Consider the following 21,981-nt stretch of genomic DNA (forward strand, 5'->3'; position numbering starts at 1 on the left):
TCTAGGGCCAAAATATATCTCCGATCTTCTGCTGCATCACGATCCTTTCTGAGCTCTCAGGTCATCTGGGGCATGTTTGCTTACGTCTCCAGGGTCAAAACTAAATATGGTGAAGCGGCCTTTCGTTACTATGCTCCACATAGCTGGAATAATCTTCCAGAGGATCTGAAGTCTCCCTTAACCTTAAGCTCTTTTTAAATTGAAGCTTAAAGCTTTTCTTTTCACCGTAGCTTTTAATTAGAATCTCCTGCACTGTAACTTCTATTTATCATATCTATTTTTTATGTGATTATATTCTCTTATAAATTGTCTAAAATTTGATGTTTGATTTTTGTACCTTGTTCTATGTAAAGCGCTTTGAATTGCCTTGTGATTGAAAACTGCCATACCAATGAACTTGCTTGCTTGCTTATACAACACAGTAGAGAATTTTCTCTATGTTCAAAATACTAATAACAACTATTTCAAACTGTTCACCTTGGGTTAATGGCCAGTTTAATCTTTAGCAAGCTAATGCAGGTTTAACAGTAATTTAGTAAATCTTACAGTGCTTGTGTAAGTACATTATCTGTTGTCAATCATCATTGACAGATCTATTACTATGTCAGCAAACTACTTCTTGTCCTTTGGTCCATACCACTGGAAAGGCAACGCCTGAAAGGGAACTGTTCAGAGCAGACACTAGGCGAGGAAGCAATACCCAACAATGAGTCAGGCTGATTATTGCTCTGTGAAGGTTTATCTCTGAAAAAAAACCCAATACAATTTACCTGATCTAGTTTTTAAATTTAAAAAAATGACTCTGTTTGAAAATCCACTTGTAGGAACCTTTATATCTTGGGATTATGTTGTTTTTGCATTGCTCTTTGTTATTTCTTCAGGGATCGGTGTCTTCTTTGCAATCAAGGAACGAAAAAATGCAACCTCCCGAGCTTTTTTGGTGGGTGGGAGACAGATGGTTTGTGTTCCAGTGGCTCTCTCGCTCACTGCCAGCTTCATGTCTGCGATCACTGTGTTGGGCGTTCCCGCAGAGGTTTATCGCTACGGTGCTTCTATCATCCTCTTCTGCTTTGCCTTCAGTTTTGTTGTTGTCCTCACAGCTGAACTCTTCCTGCCAGTCTTTTATAGATCTGGAATTACAAGCACATATGAGGTAAGGTTATTATATAGATTTGTTAAGCATTCCGTTGTTTCAGATAGTATGAAATATTTGTCTCAGAATATTAGAGAAAGCTGAATAGACTCAGTACTTGCAACAAAGGCAATGATTGAGTTATGATTGGGGAGAGAATTTAGAAATTGAAGGTACTATGGGACTTTGGGAGTACGAATGCAGGAATCCCTAAAGGTGAGCTTGCAGCTGAGTCGGTAGTAAGAGAAGTAAATTCAATGTCAGCATTCATTTCAATAGGACCAGAATATAACAGCAAGGATGCAATGCTGAGGCATTGGTCAGATCATATTTGAAGTGTCATGAGCAGTTTTGCCCCCATATCAAAAGAAGTTTGTGCTGGCGTTGGAGAAGCTACAGAAAGGGTTTATGAAAGTGATCATAGGAATAAAAGGGTTGTTGGATAAGGAACACATGATGGCTCTGGGGCTGTACTTGCTGGATTTAGAGGGATGAGGGGGGAATCTCATTGAAACCTACTGAATACTGAAAGGCCTGGATGAAGTGGACACAGAGAGGAAGCTTCTGGTATAAGGGGAATTTAAGATGAGAGGAATAACCTCGGAATTAAATGACAGCCCTTTAGAAACGAGATGAGGAATTTCTTTAGCCAGTGTCTGGTAAATCTGAGGAATTCATTGCCATAGACAACTATAGAAGCCAAGTCTTTGGGCATTTTTAAAGTGGAGGTGGATAGTTTCGTGATTAGCAAGGGTGTCAAGGATTTTGGTGAGAGGCAGGAGAATGGGGTTTAGAGGGAAGACTAACTCCACCATGATTGAATGGTGGAGCTGGATCGGTAAGCCAAATGACATAATTCTATTACTCCTATGTCTTATGGTTTTCTTTGCTCCATGGGTTCAAGGTATCTTACAGGAATCTACTATTATATAACAATCTTGAAAAAGGTCCACTTTTTCTACAAAAAACAGATGGTTAGGCTTCTCATTACCTGCACAATGATGTGAAATCTGTATAGTCTGTGTGCAATTGAAATTCAGAATTGTTACCGTTGCAACACTTGGATATTTCAAAACCAAGAGATTGTCTGTTCACCTGAATACCATGGTGTATATTGTCAACAGACATTTCACAGGCACTCTCAGACTCCAGAGAAGCAGATACGAGTTACGTTTCTGTCCAAGTATTTATAGTGCTGACAAATTTAGGATATTAAGATTAATGCTGAAACATTCAGATTGCAGCATTTGGAAAAGTGCACGTGAACAAATGTGATTCTGCTGTTTACATTGGGAACATAGTAATTTTGCCATTTGATGGTGCTTACTGATTTCCTGACATGTTGCTTTAATGCAAACAGCCAATGGTTATAGGTAACAATTCTTCACAATCTTTTCTTTCATTGATCTTATTGTTTCTCTAACTTGAAGTGAAACTGAAAAGTTAGTCTCATGATAAACAAATATCTTTTATTTATTTCTCTCAACTTATTTCAGGAATTCAATCTTTCAAATCTCAGCTGTAAAAATTACTGAAAGCAGTGTTTCTGACAAACATTCCATGCTGTTACAATGATTTTTCTGAACAGAAACTGACAGTTTCTGGGCGTTAAGGAAATCTAGGGATATGCTGAAACTTCTGAAGTTGATGAATGGCAGAGCAAGCTCAAAGCATTAGATGATACTTCCCTAATTCTTTGCAACCCTATAACTTCACACACCCTTTCTTTGTCAACTACTTTCACACCTCTGGCTGCTACGTATATGCACGATTATTCCAATCGTCTCTGGACTTAGATCTTGTTCTCTGTAGTCTTCAACTGTTCCGAATCTCTGCTACTTCTTTCTCATCACTCACGATTCTATTCATCCAACATCCAAGGAATTTTGATTTGTACTGGCATCTTATGTTCATTCTGCTTAGAAAGATAGAAAACTTACAGCACAATAAATGCTTCGGCCATCAAATTTATGCCGAAAATGTCCCTACCTTAGAAATTACCAGACTTACCCATAGCCCTCTATTTTTCTAAGCTCCATGTACCTGTCCAAAAGTCTCTTAAAAGACCCTATCGTTTCTGCCTCCACCACCGTTGCCAGCAGCCCATTCCACGTACTCACCACTCTCTGAGTAAAAAACTTACCCCTGACATCTCCTCTGTACCTACTCCCCAGCACCTTAAACCTGCGTCCTCTTGTGGCAACCATTTCGGCCCTGGGAAAATTAAATTCTGATTTTCATCCTTCTGTTCAAATGCCTTCAAATCCCTCTTTGAAGTTACAGAAAAATACAGCACAGATGCAGGTCCTTCGGTCCATCTAGTTCAGGCTGAACCATTTAAGCTGCCTAATCCCATCGACCTGCACCCCAGACCAGAGCCCTCCATACTCCTTCCAGAAGAATTCATAGAAAATTAATTGATTAATTTTTGATTTAGAGATTCAGCACAGTAACAGGCCCTTCTGGCACAATAAGCCTACATTGCACAAATACACCCACGTAACCAATTAACCTACTAACCTGCAGTGGGAGGAAATCAAAGCACCTGCAGGAAACCCACACGGTCACAGGGAGAATTTACAATCCCCTTACAGCCAGAGTCAGGAATTGAGCACAGGTTGCTGGCATTGTATTGGCATTGCACTAACTGCCACTCTACCTTAACCCTTATCTAACTCCATGTTTTCATTGCCCTCACCCTCACCCTACCATTGACTGGAGTGCCTCCAAATTTCTCTTGCCTGGCTGGTTCCATTGATTTTCTTGTCGGATTTGAAAGGAAACAGCCTTTGTAGTGAAATGACAGTACTTTCTGCTGACCTTGTTATAAGTTCCTCACAAATATGTAGGATTTACATAGCAAAAACTTCCTTTCTTATTCCGCTGCTGTAGTATATCAATTCAAATTTGCCCGGTATCTCACAGTTGGGATGCCATTAAAGAGCATCATAGAGAAAGTGATGCCACATAGTAACAGGGAGGTTCTACTGCAGTTGTACAAGGCCTTGGTGAGACCGCACCTAGAGTATTGTGTGCAGTTTTGGTCCCCTAATCTGAGGAAAGACATTTTTGCCATAGAGGGAGTAGAAAGAAGGTTCACCAGATTGATTCCTGGGATGGCAGGACTTTCATATGAAGAAAGACTGGATCGACTAGGCTTATATTCGCTGGAATTTAGAAGATTGAGGGGGGATCTTATTGAAATGTATAAAATTCTAAAGGGATTGGGCAGGCTAGATGCAGGAAGATTATTCCCGATGTTGGGGAAGTCCAGAATGAGGGGTCACAGTTTAAGGATAAAGGGGAAATCTTTTAGGACCGAGATGAGGAAAAACTTCTTCACACAGAGAGTGGTGAATCTGTGGAATGCTCTGCCACAGGAAACAGTTGAGGCCAGTTCATTGGCTATATTTAAGAGGAAGTTAGATATGGCTCTTGTGGCTAAAGGGATCAGGGGGTATGGAGAGAAAGCAGGTACAGGGTTCTGAGTTGGATGATCAGCCATGATCATACTGAATGGCGGTGCAGGCTCGAAGGGCTGAATGGCCTACTCCTGCACCTATTTTCTATGTTTCTATGAGACCAGCGTTGATCACCAAGCATAGAACAGGCCCTTCAGCCCAAAATGTTGTGCCAAACCAATTAAATTAGTAATCAAATGACCAACTAAACTTATCCCTTACAGCTACACAGTTTTTACACCATTTTGCTTTCCTTCATTTTCGTAGCCTATCTAAATGTCTCTTAAACATCCTTAATGTATCTATCTGTCCCACCACCCAAAATAGCACATTCCAGACACCCACCACTCTCTGTGTAAAGAAGACTTGTCCCTCACATCTCCTTTGAAAGTACCCCCTCTCACCTTAAATACATGTCCTCTGGTATTGAACATATCAATGCTGGGTAAAAGATATTGTCTATTTACTCTATCAATGACTCTCATAATCCCTTAAACCACTATCAGATTTTCCTTCAGCCTCTGCCATTCTACAGAAAACAACCCAAATCTGTCCAGCCTCTCATTATAGCACATGCACTCTAATCCAAGCAGCATCGTTGTAAACCTCTTCTACACCCTTTTCAAAGCTTCAACATCTTTCCTATAATTGGGCAACCACAACCATGCCCAGAAGCAGCCTAACTAGAGTTTTATAAAGCCGCAACATAACTTCCTGACTTTTGAACTCAACTCCTTGACTAATAAAGCATGCTATATGCCTTCTTAATCACCCTATCAACCTGTGCAGCCATTTTCAGGGAGCTATGAGCTTGCACCCCAATATCTCTTGGTCATCGATATTATTAACGGTCTTACCCTTAACAGTGTGCTGTTTCTTTATATTTGACCTATCAGCAGGCAACATTCCACATCTGACCAGGTTAAATCCATCTGCCATTTCTTCACCCATATCTGCAACTGATCTATATCCCCCCGTATTATTTGCCAGTCTATCCACAACACCCCTCATGCTGGGGCTATACGGCATTGAGGCGCGTCCCCTGGGTGGTGGATGGGGGATCCCTCGTGTGAGGGGTGCACTGGATAATATGGAAGAAGGTGCCGTGAACCAACATAGCCTAGGAGAAGGAACACCGATTCCAAACCCGGGTAGATAGGACTCGTTAGCCTTGGATGGCAGCCTATCTAGGAGAGGGTAAACTCTGATTTCAAACCCGGGCAGGTCGAGCTCGTTAGCATGGAAATGCCATTGCCTAGGGGAAGGTGACCCCGACAGAAAACCCCTGGTCCTCCAGGTTGGGGATTGTGCAATGGGCTAACAACCCGTTCACGTAAAACAAGCAATTGTTACAGAAACCGTCAACAGATTGTCAACCACTCACCCAGATCTCGGGAAAAGCAGGGCCCCATTCAGGAGGCTGATGACGCGCTGCAACCAAACCCGTCAGGAAGCTGCAGGGCTGACAACCCTCCTTCACCCGAGGAAAACCATAATGAAGGTTCCAAAGCTGCTCTCACAGAAGAAATCTATCCTAATCGGAACATGGAATGTGAGATCGCTTTGGGAGACAGGTAGGTGCGCACAGGCAGTGAAGGAGATGAACCAATACCACCTCACACTCCTGGGCATGTGCGAAGCAAGGTGGAATACTTTTGGTGAGACCAAACTGCAGACGGGAGACACTCTGCTCTATTCCAGCAAAGAAAAAGAGGAAGACCCGCATGAGGCTGGTGTGGCCCTGATGTTGTCCAAAGAAGCAGCCAGAAGTTTGATAGAATGGGAACCACTGTCCGACCGTATCATCACAGCCAGGTTCGAGTCCAGATTCCAGAAGGTATTCATTATCCTGTGCTATGCCCCAACTAACAACACAGAGGAAGAAGAAAAAGATCTCTTCTACACCCAGCTTCAAGCAGTAGTTGGAAAGGTACCTAAGCAAGATATGTTTATCGTCATGGGAGATCTGAATGCCAAAGTAGGCAGTGATAACACTGGCAGGGAGAGAGAGATGGGCCAGAATGGTTTGGGGAATATGAATGAAAATGGAGAACTCCTTACCGACTTCTGTGCCTTCAACGAACTGACCATTGGGGGTACCCTCTTTCCCCACCGACACTGCCACAAGATAACCTGGGTCTCACCTGACCATCAAACAGAGAACCAGATTGATCACATCATAGTCTGCCAGCGCTGGAGAAGTTCATTGTAAGATGTGAGAGCCAAAAGAGGAGCAGATATTGGATCTGACCACCACTTGGTTGTTGCAAAGCTGAAGATGAAGCTGTCAGCCAAGAAGAAGCAACAGAACATGCAAATAAAGTTTGATGTTAGAAAACTACAGACGGAAGAGAACAAGAAAGATTTCCACATCGCCTTGCAAAACTGCTTTGGGGCTCTTCAAATAGAGGAACAAGATGAGAGAACAGCGGAACACGCCTGGATTACCTTCAAGCAGGCTACTGTAGGAGCCTGCGAAGAAGTACTGGGAAGACCACCAGTCAACAGTAAACCTTGGATCAGGGACGAGACATGGCAGAAGGTGGAGGAGAGGAAAAAGCTCAAACAGGAGTTGAATCAGGCCAGAACCTGGCAACAGAAACAAATCGCCACCAACAGGTACAGCGTGATGGCCAAGGAGGTGAAGAAACAGCTCAGAAAGGACAAGAGGTCATACTTCAATGAAATAGCAGAGCAAGCAGACACAGCGGCCAGTAAAGGGGGCCTCAAGGCACTCTACACGACAACTAAACTTTTGAGAAGGAAGAAAAGCAATTTCAACAGACCTGTTAGAGACAAGACAGGCCATCTGCTCACTTCGGTTGAAGATCAGCTGGCGAGATGGAAGGAATACTTCCAGGAAGTATTGAATAGACCACCACCACAGAACCCACTTGACCTGGAGCCTGGAGACCCATTTAACATCAATATAGGTGAAATCACCAAGCAAGAAATTCGAAAAGCCCTGAAAAGCCTGAAGAACGGCAAGGCTGCTGGAGAAGACAACATTCCTGCAGAAGCATTGAAAGAGGGTGGAGAGGTTATGGTGGACCATTTGCATATACTGCTGAATTTGATATGGAGAACAGGAGAGATCCCATCAGATTGGAAGAAGGGCCTCCTTGTGAAGCTGCCAAAATCTGGAGATCTTTCACTGTGTGGCAAGTGGAGGGGGATCACCTTGTTGTCCATTCCTAGCAAAGTTCTCACCAGGGTCATCTTGGAGCGGATGAAAGATGCCATTGACCAGAGACTTAGAGATGAGCAGGCAGGGTTCAGGAAAGAGAGATCATGCAATGACCAGATAGCTACACTTAGAGTCATTGTGGAGCAGACAATAGAATGGCAAACTCCACTATATGTGTGTTTTATTGATTTTGAGAAGGCATTTGACAGCCTGGACAGAAAGTCAATGTGGAGCATCTTACAACACTATGCTGTACCGGAAGAGATGGTGAATATCATCAAGTAGCTTTATGATGGCTTCTCATGCAGGGTCATCCACGATGGGAGACTGTCCTAAGAGTTCCTGGTCACTACTGGAGTCAGACAGGGATGCCTGCTGTCGCCTCTACTTTTTCCTGTGGTACTCGACTGGGCTACAAGAACAGCCTGTGCTGGCTCAGAGAGAGGCATCCAGTGGACGTTAACAGGGAAATTGGAAGACCTGGCATTAGCAGATGATCTCGCTCTTCACTCACACCGGCTTCAAGATATGCAGAAGAAAATAGATTCCTTGGGAGAGACCTCACAGCGAGTAGGCCTTAAGATCAGTCAGAAGAAGACCAAAGTTCTACGCATTAATAACAAACAAGAGAAGCCATTATGGATTGAATAGTTGAAGATGTAGACAAATTCACCTACCTCGGAAGCAAAATCAGTAAATCAGGAGGTACAGATGAGGACATCAGAGCAAGGATCGGAAAAGCCCAACATGCCTTCACAACCCTGCGACCTGTTTGGAGATCTACGGCCATCTCTGTCAAAACTAAGCTCCATATATTCTGCTCGAATGTGAAAGCCATCCTGCTATATGGATCCGAAACATGGAGAATCACTAACACCAGCTGCAACAAGATCCAGACCTTTCTCAACAAATGCCTCCGGCAGATCCTCCGCCTCAAGTGGTACGACAGAGTGTCAAACCTAGACCTATGGAAGAGAGCAAACCAAGAGCCCATTGTATTCCAGATAAGGAGGAGGAAGTGGAGATGGGTCGACCACACCTTGAGGAAGAGCCAGTCGAATGTCACTCGACAATCACTTGAATGGAATCCACAAGGGGAGAGAAGAAGAGGTCGCCCAAAGCAAACCTGGAGGCGTAGGCTTTTGGATGAAGCCGCCGGCCAAACTTGGGAGACTGCAAAAACATCTGCTAGAGATGGCAGGAAGTGGAGGACTTTTGTTGAGGCCCTATGCTCCATAAAGAGCGAAAAGGATTAAAGAAGAAGATCCACAACACCACCTTAATCTCCTGGATGAGCCTCCCATGAGGGACCTTGTCAAGCGCCTTACTAAAATCCACATAAACAACATCCACAGCTCTGCATTCATCAATCACCTTCGTCACCTTGTCCAAAAACTCAATCAAGTTAGTAGGACATGACTTGTGCTGCACAAAGCCATGCTGGTTCTCCCTAATTAGACCATGGTTTTACAAATGCTCATAAATCCTATCTCTAAGAATTTTCTCCAGTAGCTTCTCTACCAGTGACATGAGACTCTCCATTCGATAGTTTCCAGAATTTTCCCTGATTCCCTTCTTGAATAATGGAACAACATTAGCTTCTTAACAGTCCTCCAGGACCTCACCTGTGGCTAGAGATAGCATGAAGATATTGGTCAAGGTCCCAGTAATCTCCACTCTTGCCTCCGTCTATAACCTGGGATATATCCCATCAGGCCCTGGAGATCTATCCACCTTATTGCTCTTTAAGAGATGCAACACAATCTCCTTCTTTACTTTGAAATGCCTTAATATATTAATATGCTCGACCTTGATCTCCCTATCCTCCACATCCTTGTCCTTGATAGCTACTGATGTAAAGTACTCATTAAGAACTTCCTCCACATCCTCTGCATCTGCATCAAAGCAAATGGTCACTGCCCCCCCTTAATCTTTGAGTGTTTCTATCCTCCTCTAGTTATCCTCTTGCTCTCGATGCATGTCTGCAATGTCTTGGGATTCTCTTTATTTCTATTTGCCAAAGGCTTATCATGACCATTCCAGGCTATCCTAATCCCTTCCTGAGTTCATCAGTGTGCAGTAATCCTACACTGACCCCAATTTATTCTCTCTAGATTCTTTTTTTAAAATATTTAAAAAAAAAAATTTCTGCAAACAACAGAAAAAATACAGCACATCCACAAAAACCATGACTGTAACAAAATCAAATTAAATATCGAGCAGCAAAAGGGAGAACTATATAAAGGCAAAAATAAACATACACAGCAGAGATGCACCGCACCAAAAGAATCTCAGTCCTCACCCCATAAGAAAGTCCAATACAGGGCCCCATATCCTTTCAAAGATGTCCCCTCTGTCCTCATTACATAGTCTCAATCTCTCCAAATGTAAAGTGTTTGCCAGTTCTCTCAGCCACAGATCGTACGTAGGCACTGAGTCCATTTTCCACATTTGCAGGATTAACTTCTTAGCAATCACCATTCCAAACAATACAACCACTTTTTCATACTTATTGGCTGAAGATAAGGAGCTTGTTGCTCCAAGGATGGCTATGAGCGGGTCCAGTTCCCACCGCTTCCCAAAAGCCTCCGAGAAACAGTGAAAAATACTTTTCCAGTATGCATAAAACTTACAACGTGACCAGAATGAATATGACAAGTTTCTGTTCTCAGATCTACATCTATTGCAAACTGGTGAAACATCAGGATAGAAGCTGTGCAACTTTTCTTTGGAATAATGGAGTCTATGTATTGTCTTAAACTGTATAAGTCTGTGTCTGACGTTGATCGAACAATCATGTATACTCTTTAAACACTCATCCCAGACTTCCTCTGTCAGTTCTATACCCAATTCATCCATCCATGCCTGTTTAAGACCTACAGTATTCACCCGAGCTCCATTATGTAGGATCTGATAAAAATAGGATACAGTACTATGAGTAACCGGATCAAATTTATTTATTGCCTCCGGGGACTCATGTTTGTCTAAAATTTCAAAATTAGGTATATATTTCCTAACCTAATCTCAAATTTATAAATATCTAAAAAAACTAGATGTAGGGATATTGTAAACTGCTTGTAACTGCGCAAATGAGGCAAAGTGTCCATTAATATATAGGTCACCTACACAACAGATGCCACTCTGTTTCCAGGATGAAAAAACAGTATCATTCAGGTCAGGCAAAAAGGAATGATTGCCACAAATCGGAGTGTCAATGTAAGTTTCTGGGGCCTTAATGTGTAGTTGAATCTGCTTCCAAATTCTTATAGTGCTGCCAACCACAAAGCTGTTACTAAAATGTGACTTATTAACTGCAGTGGGGCTGTTAAGGACAGCTGGTAAGAAAGTCTTCTTACAAATCACTCGCTCTATGAGTAACCATGCTGGGCACGAGTCTGAGGTAGAGGGTGGGCTTTTTTTTCCACCATGCAAGAATGGATAGGCAGGTAGTCCAGTAATACATTTTAATGTCTGGTAGGGCAAAACCTCCTGCTTCCTTGGGCTTTGACAAGTGTTTTTAAGTAAGTCTAATGGCTTTATAATTCCAAATAAAGGGTATAATAATTGAATCCAATTGCTTTAAATATGACAGAGGAATAAAACATGGAATTGACTGGAAAAGGTGAAGAAATCGTGGCAGTACAATCATCTTGATTGTGTTAACCCTCCCCACCAAAGAAATTGGCAGGGTTTTCCAAAAGTAAATATTACATTGAACCTGTTCAACTTTGTTTCGCCAATTCACTTGCAAAAGGTCATCTGGGTTTTTTGTAATAGACACACCAAGATAGGAAAAATTATCATAAGTTATTTTAAAGGGAATAGAATGTAAATACTCTGTATGCAACTGCTGTGACTGGCATTAGTTTACTCTTATCTCATTAATAGAGAAACCTGAGAAATTATAAATTAGAGTCAGAAGGGCGGGTATTGATGTTTGTGGGCTGGAGCTATATAAAAGGACATTGTCAGCGTATAATGAAAGATGATGTTTATGTCCATGAATATCAATGGGAGATATCAAAAGGTCCTGTCTGATGCTAACAGCCAGTGGCTCTATGATAACTGCAAACAAAAACGGAGAAAGGGGGCAGCCTTGACGAGTCCCACGATGAATTGCAAAAGGGGAGGAAATATTCTGATTAGTGATAATACAGGCAGATGGGTATGAATAAATTATCTCAATCCATTTGATGAAAGATGGTCCAAATTCAAATTTCTTAAGCACTCTAGATTCTACCGCTCACCTACACACCAGAGACAATTTAGTGACTAATTACTGAAACAACCGACATATCTTGTTCTTTTTTGCAAGTGAGGGGTTCACCGTTGTTTTTATTGTTGCTATTGTAACACTCTGGTTTCCTTGGCTGCGTGAGTCTAGGGAAAACAACCTCTGGCCCCGCCAAACTTGTGAGACTGAGGCGCACTCATTCCCATGCCAAACCCCGGTTTGTGTGTTTGCTGCCCTGTTACAAATTAATGCCATGAAATACCAGGCAGTACACTGCATACCATTAAAGGAATTATATTTATGAATTGAAACTAGAGGGTTAGTAAAGATTAACAAAACAAAAAGGGCCCATTCTAATTAAACAGTCCGAAGTGCACAAGTTCGAACTCATCTTGGATTTTCCTGTCTCTCATGCACTGGTCAACGTGAAAACACACACACCATCTTCTGAACTTCTCTCGCAATTCATCTCAAACAAACAGGTCTCCCACCAATCGTACGCTACGACCGGTTCTCCTCAACATCTTCTCTCTTCATCTCCTCTCAAACAAAAGCCCCAAGCCCAACCTTAGTGTCCCTCACTGGAGAAATCTCCCCTTAATCTGACCATCCCAGTTAGATGGCACACAATTCTCCTCATCTCTTATCTTCAACAATAACCCAAACATAAACTGAAAGAAAGCAGCTTGCACAGAACAGCACAAAATGAAATACATACAATAAAAATATAAACCAGGGTATTACACTATTGTCACTGTCTTTTTTTCTGAGAGTGACGGGGATTGAGGATTGCATTGTTACTGTTTTTTTTCTGTGGGAGAGGGGGTCGAGGATTGCTATTGTTTCTCTTTTTTCTAAGGGGAGGGGCTTGGGAATGTTATTGTTGATGTTTTTTTCTGTCGGGAGAGAGTTGAAGATTGTTATTGTTGCTATTTTTTCTGCGGGGAGGGAATCAGGGACTGTTATTGTTGCTGTTTTTTTCTGTGGGATGGGGTGGATTCTGGGGTCTGTGAGTTTTGTTTCTTTTACTTTTTCATGTGAACTTCGTGGCTATATGAAGAAAAATATTAGAGTTGTATTGTACATGCATATTATGACAATAAAATGAACCTTGAACCTTCAGAGAGGAAACTGGTCCAGAGGAAACATGAGAAGTTACAGGGAAAATATACAAACTCCACATTGACAGGACTGGAGTCCAAAATCAATTTGTAGAGCTGAGAGATAGCAGCTGTATTAGCTCTGTGAACCAGTCACATTATGAAATTCTTGCAGATATTTATTTATTGAAATACAGTTGGCCCTCCTTATCCGCGGGGGATTGGTTCTGGGACCCCCCCGCGGATACCAAAAAACACGGATGCTCAAATCCCTTATTTAACCTGTCTCTGTGTGGTGGATCTTAGGACCCAGCGGAACCCCAGACCTTATTTAACGTGTCTCAGGGCGATGGACATTAGGACTCGGCACAGCTCTGAAACTGCAGTGTTTCTGTTCACGAAAATAATCACGATCATGATTGAAAATAAAGTGGAAGTAATAAAGCGATCGGAAAGCGGTGAAACGCCATCGGTCATTGGAAAAGCGTTAGGCTACAGTCGGTCAACGATTGGAACAATTTTAATGGAGCATGAGAAAGGCCCTGCCCCAATGAAAGCTACAATTATTTCTAAGCAATGCAGTGGTTTAATTATTGAAGTACATACGTTTCTTAAGTTTTATATGCATAGAAAGGTAAAATATATACTATATAATAAGACAAACGTTTGACTAACTGACGCTAAATAATACCGGATTAACCTGTTCCGACTTCAAATCTGACTTAAAGACAGACTCAGGAATGGAACTCATTCATAACCCGGGGACTGCTTGTACTTTTAAATTATCTCTAGGTTGCTTATAATACCTAATACAATGTAAATACTATGTAAATAGTTGTTATACAGTATTGTTTAGGAAATAATGACAAGAAAAAATAGTCTGTACATGTTCAAACAACGAGTGCTGGAGAGAGAACTTCCGGGTTTTCCTGGTCCGCGTTTGGTTGAATCCACGCATGCGGAATCCATAGATAGGGAGTGCCGACTGCACAGTACAGAATAGGCCCTCGAGATGTGCCACCCAACTATCCCCCAATTTAGTCTTAGCCTGATCATGTGACAATTTACAATCACTAATTAACCTACTAACTGGTGTATCTTTGGACTGTGGGAGGAAACTAGACCACCTGGAGGAAACCTACGCGGTCATGGGGAGAATGGACAAACTCCTTACAGACAGCAGCGGGAATTGAACCCGGGTCACTGGCACTGTAAAGTGTTGTGATAACCTCTACGCTACCATGCCACACAAAACACTAACATCATTTTAAATTCTTGTTTCATGTTTAGTAATATCACGTTTCAGATCCAAATTCATATTACTATTCAAATCTTCACTTGGACTTGAATAAATTTGGATATGAAATTTACTTTATATATAAAGTTTTTCTAAATATTTATATTACTAATATTTTGAAATATTCATCATTTAAGGGATTTAACAATACACATAATTATAATGAGTTTTAGGTTCAGATAAGTTAATGATCAAAAATTATAACTTCTTCTATCTGAAGTAATTAAACATCAGATTTGAAAGGTGCTTTACAACAGAAGGAGTTCAGTGCAACTTTCTATGTAGTGTGTGATGTGGGCAGCATGGTAGTGTGTCAATGATGGAAGTTCAGTTCCTACCACCGTCTGTACGTTCTCCCCATGACTGCGTGGGTTTCCTCTGGGCTCTCTGGTTTTCTCCCACATTCCTATACTGCAGTGACCTGAACTGCATGGTCAAATCCAACTTTGAGCCAATTAAGCCATTATACATGCATCTTGATTGTGCATCCTCTAGAGTGTAGTAGAATGAAAACTGAACCTTACAAAATTCTTACAGGGTTTGAGAAGATGCTGGAACGATGATCCCTCTGCCTTGCCTGAAGAGTCTGTAATAAGGTGTCATGATTTATGTGTATAGGTTAGGCAATTTAGGACTAAAATGAGGAGAAATATCTAAAGTGAGGCTCAACAATCTTTAGAATTCTTGACCAAAGCAGAGACCATTCATGGCCACAGACAGTCCTTCCAGGTGAGGTGACACTTCATCTGTGAGTCTGCTGGGGTGATATGTTGTGCCTGGTGTAGCCTTCTATATATTGGTGAGACCCGACGCAGACTGGGAGACCAGTTCGCTGAATACCTACACTCTGTCTACCAGAGGAAGCAGGATCTCCCAGTGGCCACGCATTTTATTTCCACGTCCCATTCCCATTCTGATATGCCAATCCATGGCCTCCTGTACTTTCGGGATGAAGCCACACTCAGGTTGGAGCAACACCTTATTATCCGTCTGGGTAACCTCCAACCTGATGGCATGAACATTGACTTCTCTAACTTCTGTTAATGCTCCTCCTCCCCTTCTTACCCCATCTCTATTTATTTTTCCCTTTTTCCCTCTCACAATAACTCCTTGCCTGTTCTCCATCTTCCTCTGGTGCTCCCCTCCCCTTTCCTTTCTTCCAGATCCTTCCATCCTATGATACTCCCCCTTCTCCAGCCTTGTATCCTTTTTGCCAATCAACTTCCCAGCTCTTAGCTTCATCTCCCCCTCCTGTCTTCTCCTATCATTTCTGGTCTCCCACTCCCCCTCCCCTTCCCACTTTCAAATCTCTTACTATCTCTTTTTTCCATTAGTCCTGATGAAGGTTCTCAGCCCAAAATATCCACTGTACTTCTCCCTGTAGATGCTGCCTGGCCTGCTGTGTTCTACCAGCATTTTGTATGTGTTGCTTGAATTTCCAGCATCTGCAGATTTTCTCATGTTTGCAAAGCAGAGACTGATAGGTTTCTGAAAGCCAAATCAGGATATATGCTTATAGCGCAGGAAAATGGGGATCATCTATGGTCCTGATGGGGGTCAGATAACCTGGTGCTTCTACTTCTTTTGTTCTTACCCTTCTCACATATGACCTTCGAGAAATATACTACAAGATGTTGAAATAATGCATCAGAAAAGGTTCACATTTAACTGGAACTTTGTCAGTCAATGTATAACAGCCAATTGGGGCTGGCAATCAGATTCCCAAACGATAACTGCCAGGAACAGGAAATAGGAATATTGATGTCTTCTGCTATTATACTTGGTGGTTTTAGTGAAAATCTTAAAACAGGATATTTGCAAAATATTGAAGACTTAATCAAAGCTCAAACTAAATTTATTATCAAAGTACATAAATGTCACCATATACAACCCTGAGATTAATTTTCTTGTGGGCAATCACAATAACTACATGAAAGACATTAGAATTAAAGAAAGACCTCCACCAATACGATAAACAACAACTCTTGTGCAAAAAAAAATCAACAAGCTGTGCAAATACAAGAAGAAAGAGTGAAAAAATGAGTAAGCAATAAATATCAAGAACATGAGATGAATCTGAGTCTATAAGTTATGGGATCAGTTCAGTTAGGGGATACGTTAAGTTATATCCTCTGTTTCAAGAGTCTGATGGATGAAGTGGTAATAACTGTTCTTGAACCTGGTGCTGTGGGTTCTGAGGCTCCTGTACCTTCTTCCTGAAGGCAACAGCAAAAAGAAAGCATGGCCTGGATGGTGGGGGTCCTTGATGATGGATGCTACTTTCCTGTCACAGCATCCCATGTAAATGTGCTTAATGGTGGGGAGGGCTTTACCTATATGGACTAGACTGTAGCCACATCACAAAGACATGTGGGTGTACCTAGTAAAGTGGCCATTTATTAGTTACAGCTATACACCTGCTCGTTAATGCTTCCTGATGTATGCATTGTTCCAGGATTGTGTGGAGAGCCAATGAAAGAGCCTCCACTTGGGGTAGGTGGGCATCTCACACTGCCAGAGTGAGAGGTTAAAGACATCAGTGAATACTCCATCTATTTGATCAGCACACATCTGTAGTACTTGGCCAAGTACCCTGTCAGGGGTGAATACTCTCCATGGGTTTACTCTCCAGAAGGATGTTCTCATGTTGGCCTCAGGGGCTGTGGGAATTCATGAATGTGCCTCTATGTTTTGATGGTAAAAGTGACCATAAAAGACACTGAGATCATCTTGGAGTGAAGCCTTATTGTTACCTACGTTCTTTGGTTTCATTTTGATGAAGGTGTTGGCATTCAAGTTCTGCCACAGCTGTTGAGTGTCCTTTAGTGATTCCAGTTTGGACCAGAATTGCCACTTCATATGTAAAATGGCTTTCTGGAAATCGTACCTGGACCTCTTCTATTTAACTTGGTCGCCAAACACAAATGCCATTGATCTGGCCCTCAGCGGGCTTCAGATCTCACGTTTCATCCAGGGCTTCTGGTTATGGAAGACAGTGAATGATTTTGTGGGGACACACTCATCTATGACAGTTTAATAAAGTCCATGACAACCATGGTGTATTTGTTCAGATCCTATGAATAACATAGCCTCTCCTCAACCGTCCGCATCCACCTCTTTGCTATCCTTATCTCTAAAGTCTTGCTCTTTAGCCTCTTCCTGTATGTGGAGGGCAGTTAAGTGATCAGATTTCCCAAACTGCAGTCTAACATGGAATAGTAGGCATTCAGACAGACAGACAGACATACTTTATTGATCCTGAGGGAAATTGGGTTTCATTACAGTTGCACCAACCAAGAATAGTGTAGAAATATAGCAATATAAAACCATAAATAATTAAATAATAAGTTAATCATGCCAAGTGGAAATAAGTCCAGGACCAGCCTATTGGCTCAGGGTATCTGACACTCCGAGGAAAGAGTTGTAAAGTTTGATGGCCACAGACAGGAATGACTTCCTATGACGCTCAGTGTTGCATCTTGGTGGAATGAGTCTCTGGCTGAACGTACTCCTGTGCCTAACCAGTACATTATGGAGTGGATAGGAGACATTGTCCAAGATGACATGTAACATGGACAGCATCCTCTTTTCAGACACCACCGTCAGAGAGTCCAGTTCCACCCCCACAACATCACTGGCCTTACGAATGAGTTTGTTGATTCTGTTGGTGTCTGCTACCCTCAGCCTGCTGCCTCAGCACACAACAGCAAACATGATAGCACTGGCCACCACAGACTCGTAGAACATCCTCAGCATCGCCCGGCAGATGTTAAAGGACCTCACTCTCCTCAGGAAGTAGAGAAGTCTCTGACCCTTCTTGTAGACAGCCTCAGCATTCTTTGACCAGTCCAGTTTATTGTCAATTCATATCCCCAGGTATTTGCAATCCTCCACCATGTCCACACTGACCCCCTTGGATGGAAACAGGGGTCACCGGTGCCTTTGCCCTCTTCATAGTTCCTAACCTTCCTAATCATAGTGTAACAGTGGTTGAATGTCTTGTAAACCCTGGTGCTGCTGGTGATATATTGATGATAATTGGGCAGAGATTTCTTCAAACAAGCCTGAATGAAGTCCCAGTGAATAATTTGAAAGGTATCGGGATAGGCTGTTTCTTGTTTGCTAACTGCTGCACTCAATGCGTCAAGTACTCGCATAATGTCTGCCTTTGGTGGGATGTAAATTGTGGTCAGAATCACAGGGGAGAACACTTTTGGTAATAGAACAGTTAGCACTTAATCATTGGATGTTCCAGGTCTGGGGAACGAGAGTGCAACAAGACTCTGCATCTCAAACCAATAAGAGATTTTCATGAAACACTGATCCCTACCTTTTCCCTTCTCTGAATCAGTAGTCTGGTCCATCCAGTGAATCAAGAATCCCTTCTGTTTTAAAGAGCCATGTCTCTGTGAAACACAGAACACAGCAATTTCTCATTTCTTTCTGATACAGCAATCGTGCCCATGGGTCTTCAATCTTGTTCTCCAGTGACCATATATTTGCTAACATGTTGCTGGGTAGAGGGAGTTTCATTCCATACCCTCCCTCTCTTTCGGCCATGGTGATGTATCTTCGTCTACTTAAAGATACTGTACCTGCATGCTTGAGAGTCAAGTCCACCAACTTCTTCAAATGATAATGAATTTGCTACTTTTCAGGACAGTTCAAAAGGACATTGCTTAAAGGCAAATTATAGGCTGCAGTCTGCAGTGAGAGTAATTCAGAAGTATATTTATAAGTTATGTAAACAGCCACGGTTCTCCAGCACCATATTCAATGCTTTGAAGACTCCGAGGTTCATTCTCACACTGATCAGTATAACATTTGTTCAAACAATGTGGGCTGCAAGGAACAATACAAGTATTGTTGTCAGTAACTTTATATTCCTTGTGATTAACCAATCAGAATGACTTTCCTGGGGCCAACATCTAAATCCCATTTCGAAGGGATAATAGCGCCTCTATCTTCTTCGAATTTTGCATAGATTTGGCACACGACCATTCACTTTGACAATCTTCTATAGGTGCACAGTGGAGACATATGGAAACCCCAATACCCGGGAATGTAAAAGGCTACAGAAAGTGGTGGATGTAGCCCAGTCCATCAAAGGCAAAGCCCTCTCCACAATTGAACACATTTACATGGAGTGCTGCCAGAAGAAAACAGTAACCATCCTCAAAGACTTCTGCCATCCAAGCCAATGTTCTCTTCTCACTAACACTATCACTTGGAAGCTGCAGAAGCCTTAGGTCTCACTCTACCAGGTGCAGGAACAGTTATTGCCCTAAAACTATCAGGCTCCAAAATCAACATAACTGACTTGATTCATTACTACTCTGAACTGATTCTATGACCTATAAATTCACTTTCAAGGACTCTTTACAACTCATGTCCTCAGTATTGTCTTTATTTGCAGTTTGTCTCCTTTTGCCATTGGTATTTGTCTGTTCATGTATAGTTTTTCTTAAAATTCTGTTGTATTTCTTTTCTTTCTGTGAACTGCAAGAAAATAAATCTCAAGGTAGTATATTCTAATATATAGTACATGTACTTTGAACTTGATTATGGGCAAAGTTCTTTGAATCCTTGATATGATCTCATCTTGTCCGGCAAAAGCTATTTGACAGCACTCGTTTTGGTTGCATGTCACCTGGAATTTAAGACCCTGCCTTTGGGAAGAGGTTGCCTCGATTCCTATCTTAACACTCACAGCATGAGTAAAGAGGCACATCTTTAAGAACAAAAATCACCTGTTGTGAATTACATACTGTATGCCTCCAAGACTGCATTGAAATGAATAAGCTTCATCAGCATTGGAAACAAATTGCAGATCTTGATTTTCCCATCTATCTTGGTACATTCCTTGGAGATCTATTGAACTGTTCCATCCCATGCAACAGTCAGTAGACTTCTGTGGACAACTCAATACTGTATATCACTTGGCAGACTGGACATTTAATATCTTAACTCTTGCATAACAACTGGACTTATGAATTTCCAGATGGACATTCCTTCTGTTCTGTATGACTATTTAAGCTGTTGGAAAACAAAAAGCAATTCCACACATTTTCAGCTATACCTTTAGATAGCAAGCTACTAATAAGCATTCTGGTTCAAAGAGTGCATTGCTTTGCCCTGATCCAATCTCAATAAACTCTTAAACTGTCTTTTATGGAGCTGTAATAGTTTGTGTTTTACCAAGATCTTGAGTTTGCATGGTACCGACAAATAATACAAGGCTTGACTCAATCATATTTAGGACCAAGGAAATCTAGACTGAGTATATTGTACACGTTTGTACATTACCTATAGAGATAAAGCATGGCACTTTTCATGTTAAATACTCTTAATATTCTATTACTCGTTACCCTTCAGATCTGACAGTCAGATTTCATGAGCTTTATTCTTCCAGAATGACTGGGCTCCAGACCTAATTATATCCATAACTCAAGTAAATTCATTGCCATGGAGAGCTGTGGAGGCCATGTTGTTGGATATAATTAAGATTGAGATGGATAGGTTCTTCTCTGGTAAAGGGGTTAAGAGTCCCAGGGAGAAGATTGAGAAAGAGAAATCAGTTATGATTTAATGGTGCATAAGACTTAAACCGTAAGACATAGGAGCAAAATTAGGCAATTCGTCTCATTAAGTCTGCTCCACCATTTCATCATGGCTGATCCAATTCCTTCTCTACCCCATTCTTCTGCCCTCTCCTCGATAAGACAATAACACTTGATGAGCCAAATGGCCTAATTCTGCTCCAGTATTTTATGGTCTTTTGGAATTTTCCAAAAAATCTTGAATTCTTTTTTTCATATATCATGCTTAAAACGGTCTGTCTGTTTCAGACATTGTGTCTGGAAATGTGTCTCTTAATTTATGTTACTCTTCTGTTAAGTAAGGAACTACTGAAATTGTGAATCACCTATCGGTTCATGTTCCAGTCAATGAGATCATCAATGGAGGTCCTTGACCAAATGCGACAAAGAAAGCAGAACATATCACTCCAGTCCTCAGATGGCTACACTGGCTTCCTGTCCATCAGAGGATTAACTTTTCAATATTATTACTGGTTTATAAAGTACTGATTGGTCTAGGGCCAAAATATATCTCCGATCTTCTGCTGCATCACGATCCTTTCTGAGCTCTCAGGTCATCTGGGGCATGTTTGCTTACGTCTCCAGGGTCAAAACTAAATATGGTGAAGCGGCCTTTCGTTACTATGCTCCACATAGCTGGAATAATCTTCCAGAGGATCTGAAGTCTCCCTTAACCTTAAGCTCTTTTTAAATTGAAGCTTAAAGCTTTTCTTTTCACCGTAGCTTTTAATTAGAATCTCCTGCACTGTAACTTCTATTTATCATATCTATTTTTTATGTGATTATATTCTCTTATAAATTGTCTAAAATTTGATGTTTGATTTTTGTACCTTGTTCTATGTAAAGCGCTTTGAATTGCCTTGTGATTGAAAACTGCCATACCAATGAACTTGCTTGCTTGCTTATACAACACAGTAGAGAATTTTCTCTATGTTCAAAATACTAATAACAACTATTTCAAACTGTTCACC

General features: G+C 41.6%; 1 long non-coding RNA gene across 1 annotated transcript; it reads right to left on the reverse strand.

Annotated features, from left to right (window-relative positions):
- Positions 1–478: 478 nt before the first annotated feature.
- LOC140729672 (uncharacterized) lies at positions 479–2,912 on the reverse strand. Its single transcript, XR_012099395.1, has 2 exons — positions 2,879–2,912; positions 479–1,130 (listed from the first exon to the last, which is right to left on the reverse strand). It is a non-coding gene; the product is annotated as an uncharacterized lncRNA (long non-coding RNA).
- Positions 2,913–21,981: the final 19,069 nt, after the last annotated feature.

The sequence above is a fragment of the Hemitrygon akajei genome, chromosome 6, assembly GCF_048418815.1.
Source record: "Hemitrygon akajei chromosome 6, sHemAka1.3, whole genome shotgun sequence".
Lineage (NCBI taxonomy): Eukaryota > Metazoa > Chordata > Chondrichthyes > Myliobatiformes > Dasyatidae > Hemitrygon > Hemitrygon akajei.